Here is a 10,138-nt window from a genome sequence, read left to right on the forward strand (position 1 = left end):
CATCTGATAAATACCAACCATATTCCGATGACAAGAGACTCCACCAGGTAATGATTCATTAGCAGCAAGTAACAGACTTCTCAAAGACATTCTGCATCTAAATCAGGTGCTTTCACACAGTTCAAAAGCCGCTAATGTAGACCTCTTCCAGCTCCCTCCACAGCCAAACCTGAATTTCAGTCACTGAGCTACAATGAACAATTGTCTCTGTGGTCCAGAAAAATCCATACCTCTTGGTGTGAAACCAAGAAAGGCAGATGACTGTAATTGGTACATGCAATGTGAATATAGCACATCAGTTGCTTTAGGTCAGTGGGTCTCCAAACTTTTACAGGATGAGATCACCTTTTGAATTTAAGTGCCATCCAGGATCTACCTCAAACCCAAATACCTTTGCCCCACCTCCTTTGTGCCCCTCCTCCAAGTCCCCACCCCTGCTCACTCCATCCCTTCCTCCTTTTCATCAGGCAGGGGCAGAGGGTTGGAGAGCAGGCTTTGGTCTTGGGCTAAGGGATTTAGAGTGTGAGAAGGGCTCTGATTTGAGCCTGGGGCAGGAGTTGGGGTGCAGGAGGGGGTGAATCTCTGTAAGGGAGTTTGGGTGTAGGGGGGCTCTTGGCAGGGGCTTGGGGTGCAGGAGAGGGTACATGACTGGGACAGGGATTCAGGAAGCAGGCTCCAGCTGGACACTACTTACCACAGGTGGCTCCTGTGTGGTGGTGCAGTGAAGCTAAAGCAGGCTCACTCTTGCCCTTGCCCTGCACTACTCTCAAAGCAGCCAGAAAACTCCATCCCTGTTATACCCGCCACCCCCTTTCGGTGGAGATGGAATACAGGGTGGAAGAGGAGAACAAAGGGCAGGAGTTATGCAGCAATGGGGGAGGCAGGAAGCTGAAGTGCTGTGCTTGATACCTTCTTAGCCAAACCAGTCAAGAGCACCTGTCAAAGGCTCCAAGCTCTAGCAATAGATCCTGATCTGCTGGTTGGTGACCACTGCTTTAGGTGATTCCAGAGTCTATAGGTGGCACTTGGGAAGTCCCTCTTTCAACTTGATCTTGGATTTCTTTAGGAGTTTGTAGTATACCGGCTACGTCTAGACTGGCATGTTTTTTCCGGAAATGCTTTTAACGGAAAAGTTTTACGTTAAAAGAATTTTCAGAACAGAGCGTCTAGATTGGCCCGGACGCTTTTCCGGAAAAGCACTTTTTGCAGAAAAGCGTCCGTGGCCAATTTAGACGCGCTTTTCTGCAAAAAAGCCCCGATCGCCATTTTCGCGATCGGGGCTTTTTTGCGGAAAACAAATCAGAGCTGTCCACACTGGCCCTTTTGCGCAAAAGTTTTGCGCAAAAGGACTTTTGCCCAAACGGGAACAGCATAGTATTTCCTCAAGAACACTGACAATCTTACATGAGATCGTCAGTGCTTTTGCGGAAATTCAAGCGGCCAGCGTAGACAGCTGGCACATTTTTCCGGAAAAGCGCTGATTTTCCGGAAAAACTGGCCAGTCTGGACACAGCCTATAGGGTGTGAATGACGGCCTACTTGCTGTGTAGATGAACATGAAGCAGAACTTGATACAAATGAAGGAAGCCATTTGAGAGGTCAGGCTGGGAAAGAAACTGAATTGTCTCCAAGAGGTGTTCCTTGTTTTCCACCTCTTTGCGCGCAGATGTATGATTAGCTATAGCGATCACTGGCAGGTCTTGTTGAGACTTCAGGAGTAGGGAGGTGGCATTACTTCTGTTTATGGCATTAGTGAGACCATTACTGTGACTAGTTCTGGTGTTAACATTTTGAAAAGATGTTGACAAACTGAAGAAGTCAGAAACAGAGCTTCAAGACTGAAGGGCTGAAAATCCAATCTTACCGAGAGATTGCACTTCTTCTATCTATTTAATTTAGCCAAGGTATGCCTAAATTTACCTAGAAACTCGTGGCTTATTATTCCCTCTGAATGGGGCAGCAGGACTGGATTAAGGCCCACAGTCTCAGCAGCTAGAGTCTCATGATGAGGGCAGAACCTCGACCTTCTTTTTTTTAAACGCTTCTAGAACACTTGGTCACAAAGAGAAGCTTCAAAATGGAACCAGAGAGTAATCAAAGTGCTTGGTACCTGAGTCTGCAGCCAGTTTAAAGTACAAGAAGAATAGCTGTACCATCCCTGCCCTCTCAGCTGGGGTGCCCCTTATATTGCTTAGCTGCTGTAGCCACCAGCCTGGACTACTCACAAACAGCCTCCAGAATGTAAGTCACACTCTGTTGTGTCTGTGTGTGAGTTCTAGCTAGCCAACTAGATCTGACTCTTACCAGCCTTGTTTATATTGCAGAGTCACCCCAAGTACATCCTCAAGTCCTAATTTCCTCCCCAAAATGCATGTCCTGTACTGCTAAGCTATCTCCAGGACAATACTCATTCATATAGTCTGTATTACTTTAATAGAAAGTAATATGCACATATTGTAAACCCCCGCCCCCATGGAATTTACCAGACACTTCAATTTAAAACACACTGGATTAGATTAAACAGTGCAACAAGTTTATTAACTACAAAGAGAGATTTTAAGTGAGTACAAGTAATGAGGCATACAAGTAAAAATGGTTACAAGAAAAACAGAGGTAAAATGCAACTGGTGCCTTGCTTGACAAATTATGTTAAATACAAAACAAAGTTTTTCTCACCATGATTTAGCAAACTTACTGAGCAAAATTCTTAGGTCAGGACCCCGTTCTCCCCAGAATCTAGAAAATACTTCATTTGTCATGTAGCTTTAGGTGCTATGAATGCAATGGGCAGGGAGGGAGAAGAGAGGTATTTATTTCTCCTTTTTTATGGTTTGAGTCCCCAGCTGGGATCCCGGAGACAGTGTCTATATGTAAAGAGATTCCCTGCTGGTTTCCCACCTGTTTGAACTCCCTTTGTCTCCCTTCCTGCTCCATGATTCTGTTTAAATGCAAATTAAGCAGAGCACACACGTTTTTGTTTGAGGCAGATCTGTTTTGCAAATCTTTGTGACACTGCCCTTCTGCTATTAAAGGAAATGAGGGCCCTGCTGCCACTTGGAGAGAAAGGAAGGGACTGTGGGTCAAGCTAATACCGCTGCAGTGTGGATTCAGCACCTCCTTTTGCAGTCTCTGCCCGAAAGCCCCCACAGAGCCCCAGCTGTAAATGTACGCTGCTCCCCATGGCAGAACTCCAGAGGAAAAAGGGATGGGGCAATGGACTCTGTAAATCTCCCTTTGGGCTAGGCGGCTCCCAGAGACACAATGTGGGGGAAATTACATTCTCTTATACCTACAGAGAGGAACTGGGCCCCTTGCATTCTGCAATAAACTATACAAAAATCTGAATTTGATCAGATTTGTTTCCAAATTGAGCCTATATTGGGTAAGTTCTTTGGTTTGGCAGGAACCATCATCTGTTCTATAGCTTGTAAAAATGAGGAGTCCTGTGGCACCATAGAAACTAACAAATATAATGATTCTATATATTTTCATTAGTCTCTAAGGAGCACTTGTTTTTAAAGTTACAGAACAACATGGCTAGCTCTCATAGTCCATAGCATGTAGTATACCAAGCTGGTGATCCTGACTGTGGCTTCTGTAATATTAATACAATTCACACCATCCTTAGTATTTATTTATTCTCCATATTGAATCCAGACTGTGTTCCACAGCATAAGCTTAGTTGCACTTTAAAAAAAAAGTAATAAAAGTATTTATTTGTACCATTAGTAAATCCCAGTCTAAAACTGCTAACCTGATCTTGTAAAACCAATTAAATATGACAGACACTGGTTGACTCTGACTTTTTTTTTAACTGTTCTAATATAGTGGTAACTTGTCTTTCCCATTTCTGATGAGAAATATTCCCATCTGCTGCATGGCAATAATGCAATGTTTCAGCACACTGCGCCAAGGTGAAGGGAGAAACTGATTATTAGTCTGTTTGCTGAAGACTGCAGAAAAATGACAATTCTCATAACACTCTGAGGGTATGCTTCCCTCTACATAAAAGATCAGATAACTCTAAAAATAATCTCCCTACCAGTGCACTGTTCTGACATTTCTTTCTATTTTCTGGAGTTCTTTTTTTAAAGAATTGAAACTGTTGTTTTAAGGTACAAGGACAATATCATTTGCTATACAACGTGTCATTTGTTCACTTTCACTCTTTGGACCACATTAAGTCCTTAGAAGTGGATAGGACTCCTATTTATTTCTACTAGAGTCATACATGCTTACTGCAGTGCTGCATTTCGCCCCTCCCGTCCTTTCTAATTACAAGGCTGCTTGCTTGACTGACTGACTGGGAATGGACAAAACTGTTGGTCTCCCATTGTATGGAAAATGTGTTCCTTGATTTGGTTTTGGGTTACCTGGGTTAATTGTCCTTGAATCTACCCCCCAAATGTAAACACTCAAATTGGGAAATCCATCTCTAGGGACATTAAAATCTGAATGTGGTGTTTAGGTACCATGTTGATCAATATGATATTAGAATCTGACTAGAATTCACCTTTCTTCGCCTCTCCCCTCAGGTCTTCACTTCCTGCTGGCTAGTCTGAGTAAGAGTTTTGCTGAATTGTCAACCTGGCTCGTTTTGGGTTCCTAGGCTGCTGAATGGTTTGCACTTTTCCAGCTATGGCTGCTTGCTAAACATGGACCCTGCTTCATTTACCTACTCAACCTCATTCAAGATGTCAGCTCTTACTGCATCTGACCTCCCTCGGTAAGTCATTGTAGATCTTGGCCTTTCCCAGCACAGCATCAACCATCTTACTGCCTCAGGCCCTACCACAGCATCTTCCTAATCCTGGGCTTTTGTTGGTGGTGGTTTGTATTATATCCTCCTTAAACCAAAGCTGCAGTGATCTAAGCACTGTGCAAAATCTTCCATACTAAGGCAGTCCCTGCCCCCAAACAACTTACTTTAAATAGTGGCACAGCGAGATGAAGTGACACTCAAGGTCACAGACTGAGTCAAGACTCCTAGTCCAATGTTTCATTCTCTAGCCACTCTACATCCCATCTACCTCTAGCTGAATACAACAAGGTGATCTTATGGTCAAGTGCTTTAAGACACAATACTGCCAGTGAGAAGGTGACTATTTCAAGTGATTTGTGGAGAAAAGGCTTACTGATTTTTCAGTTATTTTCCAGTAATTCTAGAATTACAGATCTATGGGAATCAGGTCTCCCTCATTTACAGGAACTCTTGGAAAATATGACATATGGAGATATACCTATTTCATAAAGCTGGAGGGGACCTTGAGAGGTCATTCAGTCCAGTCCCCTGCCTTCACAGCAGAGCCAAGTACCATCCCTGACAGATTTGCCCCAGATCCCTAAATGGCCCTTCTCAAGGATTGAGCTCAGAACTCTGGGTTTAAGTAGGCCAATGCTCAAACCACTGAGCTAACCCTCCCCTCTTAGACTACAGTGTGATCCACTAAATAGATGAAAAGGTCTCTTTCTGATGCCTCTTCCTCACTGATGATCAAAAGTTAATTCATGATAGTTCCCTTTCCCAATCTTAGTATCTTCCAATTTTTTTAAATACAGGAGATTGTAAGTAATAAAATGATAGTTTTGTATTAGGTCAAACACATTCAGATAGACTGACTCAAATAAAATTAAGTCTGAGCCAATAAAATACAAATATTTAAATGATAGAACAAGAGCATGTATGCTATCTAACAATATTATGTATTGGAGTTAATGCACTAACTATAATTTAATGAAGCCAACTGTTGTCTTTCATTAATATGGAAAAACTCCAGTATCATGATGAACAACTTGAAATTATGTCTATTGAGGTGACCTCTTCCCAGAATTCTTGTTTATCGGACTGTCGATAATGTGTAAGGAGAAGGAAGAATACTTAGTCACAGTTTTTCCTTTGTGTAACTCTTCAAGTCAAGGTAATATTAGCTGTTTATATATTTGAAGCATCTTAAATGCATGCAATTATATCCTATGTATGATACTGACTCAGATTTTTATGGAAATGTCATTTTGAATATGAATATTCATAACTTGAATATATTTTATGCCAAATAGGGCAAGTAACCTATAATTCAAAAGACTATAATTTGCTAAATGCATATATTCTATTTATGTACATGTATTTTTCTTATATGAAGTTTGAAATATAAAGTGTAAACTTGTTTGTTAATCTAGATCATCTAGTAAAATCCTTTAGTGGTACCTATGGAACTTAATAGCCCAATGCTCAAGACAAGGCTTTGTGAATAGCCTTTTTTTTCTGTAAGCCTAAACTGTGGTTGGTCCTATCAAGACATGTGACCATGCCATCTGGTGCTGGAATCCATCTTGAATTTGGTATTTTTCCAGCAGGGAAGGAGGAATGGGACAAATACTTCATGCCCTGGGAAAACTCTATTTAAGAAATGGGAAGCAAATTATGATTGGCTTCACAGACTGCTCCCCAACTCAGTAGAAGCTGGAAAGAAAAGAACTCTGATGAGGGGAGAAGCTATTCGATCCAGTTCAGAAAAAAATCAACTCTGGCCTAAATAACTTTCTCTGAAATAAGAACTGTTGTGAGAAATTATGATTCAACTATTTATCTTAGAAACCTAGGCCTAGCTGGCATGTTGTATTTTAGTTTAGTAGCTTACTTTGATCTGTGTAGTCATTTGCAACCACTTAAATCCCACTTATAAATAATAAACAAGTGATTTTATTATCAAACTTAATGTAATTAATTATTACCTAGAAGAAGTCTCCTTTTTTGATAAAGGGAATGAATTCAATGAGCTTTCTCTATGTAAAACTGTTATGCAGAGTAAAATGGATTTATTTGGGGGTTTGGTCCCATTGGGGTTGTGCTCCTAGACCTGAGCAGTTATCAAAATCTATATTGCTATGCTCGGGAGCTGTGACCCCCAACTCTGTGTGCCTATTTGATGGAGGAGACCATAGCTTCTGGCTCAGCAGAACAGGGTCCTGGGGCACCCCAGAGGGCAGGTAGGCAGGCTCAGTGGTATGATCAGCCCATCAGGTGACAGTCATAAGGGGTTCTCTGTGATCCAACTCATCACACTACATTTCTGAAACATTCTCCTTTGATTGTGATTTAATCCAAATTGTTATTTTCCATTATTCAGATTTCCTCTGTTTAATATCTGATTTGATTTTTAAAATAGTAAATATATAAATATAACAAAAGCAAATAAGGAATGTTACTAGATTTGTTGTTTTGAAAATATATAAAACTGTGAATTTTTTACATGATTTCATTACAAGATTTTTTACATTAATTGTTTACATGATTTCATTCATTCTAGGTTTGCTGAAAGTTGGGTTATGAATTTGTTTCTAATATTTCATTTAGCTTTTTATACTGCAAAAACTTTTACAAGTATCCAAACATCATACTGAAGACTAAATAATCAATAAGAAACTAAATTTAGGAGATTCAAATTTCCCAACATTTCTTAGGTGACATAAGAGACCTTACTCAAATCATTGACCAGGATTTAATTCAAATACAGAAAAAAAGCAAAACATTATAAGCAAACATTGCCCAGAGATAAATATTGCTGTTACATATAGTCCTCTAAACAAATCCTGGCAGATGAATTTAATTATAGGAAGGAAACAATGAAAGAGCAAAAGATATTAAATATTTGGCAAATTAGAATTTTGTTGGAATCCTTTCTATTAGGATAAAAGAGTTCCTGTTCCTGTGATCGTATTATTTGAAAAGCAAGGCTTTTTGTGAGTACACTCAGGAATGCTATATATTCTCCCTTATACATCCCTTTCTTCAGCACAATATAAGACTAAGAGCTGAGTTCCAAGATAGAAAACTTGCCTTCTATCACATCCAGTTTTCCTCCTAAATGCATACCAGCATTTGTCTGGGAAAGTCAGGAAACTTATGTCTATTCTGACTCCCAGAATAAATGTCTCCTCCTTTTCATTTTGAAAAGGATTCTATCTCCTTAAGATAAAAATACTCACAGTATAACAGTCCTGCAAAAGACTTGTAGTATTTGAACTTCAGAAGCATACATAGGTTTACCAGTACTTAATACTGATAGATTCCCATAGACTTCACTGGGTTTCAGATCAGTCCCATGCTTTTCCTTTTCATCAAAACTAAATGAAGCAAGGGGCATGAAACTACTCAAAATTATAGTAAAACATGTCCATTATGTGTTGTCCTTGGTCCACAGTAGTAGGAAAAGGAGAGTACTAATTAGGCCAGGTTCACGCTATATCTGAAAGGTCAGCTTAAGGTACACAATTCCAATTAGGTACATAACGTAGCTTGAGTCAACATATCTTAAGCTGAGCTTGGTGCCATCTTCACAGCGGGAGGTCAACGGGAGCAAATGCTCCCATTTGCTTCCCTTACTCCTTGAGAATCGAGGATTACCAGCAACAACCAGGGGCACCTTCAACATTCAATTTCCTGGGCCCTTAATAAACCCACTAAATCGAACACCAGAAGATTGATCTCCAGTATGGCAAGTGGAGACTTGGCCTCAGATTTCTAATTTTTTAAAAAATGTCTGGTCTAGTGGGAGTATGAAGGAGAAAATAAAGACACCAGGGTCAGTACAGTCACACTTGAAAGAAAAAATGCCTGAATCTGCAAGAACATTAAAACTAGGGGATATTAAAGTGTAAAAGCAAATGAGGGTGATCTGGAGTCCAAAAGATATAATGTATAACAAGCACCAAGAAATCTCCTTGTTTGTGCCAAATTTCCATGCAGCATGAATAATAGAATTAACTTTAATTGCTTGCAGAATGTTACTAAAACCAAAGGGCTGTATGCTAGCAGGAACAGAGCAGCCCTAACCCTTGTTATCTGATATCAAAATGCTTGGCTCATCCACTTACTGCACATATAGAAGCCAGGCTACATCTTTTTCAGCCAGGTTTATTATACCTTTTGCTTTGCTACTCACTTTTTCACACAGTGTATATCTTTGTTAGAAGCTACACTCCGTACATTTGCTCCACCCATTTCAGATCTGATCCTGCAAGGTGCTCAGCACTCTGGGGGCAATCCAGCAAAGCACTTAACCACATACTTAACGTTAAGCGTGTGAGTAGTCCCACAGATTTCAATTTGTGACTAAGTGTCTTGCTAGACTGGGACCTGAGTGTTCAGCACCTTGCAGAATAGAGTTCTGTGTGCCTGAGTCTGTCCCTTACATGGAGTAATCCTTTCCACCATAAAGGGCCCCATACATTTCAATTGGGTAATGTGTGCTGTATTCAGCATGAGTAAAGATAGTGTAATGGGGTACTTCATAACCACGCCTCTGCCACGTATCTTAGCTATGCAAACAAGAGGGAAAATAATTCCATTTAATGAAAGACTTCTTGTGTTGAATCACTCCCACCTTTACAGTTGTACTGAAAAGAACTTCAGTGTAATAGACACTGGATTCTGAATGGATGTGCACAATATTTTTAATACTGAGAAATGTTTTGTATAACCCACTGACAGGGCTTCTTCTCTCCTAGATGAGTACCAAATGTATATCTGCAGTAGAGTACAACTACTTAGTGCCTCAAGAGAATAAATCCCTTAGTATTCCTGGTTGCTTACTATGCCTGAATTGCAATGGGTAAAATAAATACATTTATATTGCAATCTAACCCAAAGAAACCATTGTTGACAATGGTTAATTTCACATTTAAAAAAAACCCACAACCACCTAAATATTAAGAAATTTGGCTACAGATAGATAGATCAGAAGTGACAGATTCTCATTGGGTGGGATTTTTGAAAAAGTTCCTGAGTGAGGAGCAAATGTCCCATTTGAAGTCTATGACACTCATGTTCCTAAATCACTTAAGTATTTAGAATCCTATCCATTTCCTTACTGAAGCCTAATGCTTTGCCTATTTTGGTAATGATGCTTTGTAGTAGAGTCCTTGGTGGGTTTGGTGGCCTAGAAGTTAGTGCACCTGCTGCCACTTCCCACAGACTTAGTCCACCTTTTAATCAAAGGTGCATTGAGGAAGACAGGAAGTCTGGGTTCCCACCCCCACATTAGGGGCAGTGGTAAGGGAACCCAAACACACCCACTCCCTTGGGGCCTAGGAGGGTGAACAATGTCTGCCTCCCAAAGATTTCCTCTGGGTTACCCTT

The 10,138-nt window shown here is 40.4% G+C and overlaps 1 long non-coding RNA gene across 1 annotated transcript; it reads left to right on the plus strand.

Moving 5' to 3' along the window:
- The first annotated feature begins 2,113 nt into the window (after positions 1 to 2,113).
- Positions 2,114 to 6,977, plus strand: LOC112544653 (uncharacterized). Its single transcript, XR_003087997.2, has 4 exons — positions 2,114 to 2,241; positions 4,536 to 4,726; positions 5,778 to 5,918; positions 6,352 to 6,977. It is a non-coding gene; the product is annotated as an uncharacterized LOC112544653 (long non-coding RNA).
- Positions 6,978 to 10,138: the final 3,161 nt, after the last annotated feature.

This window comes from Pelodiscus sinensis, chromosome 1 (genome assembly GCF_049634645.1).
Source record: "Pelodiscus sinensis isolate JC-2024 chromosome 1, ASM4963464v1, whole genome shotgun sequence".
NCBI classification, from domain to species: Eukaryota; Metazoa; Chordata; order Testudines; family Trionychidae; genus Pelodiscus; species Pelodiscus sinensis.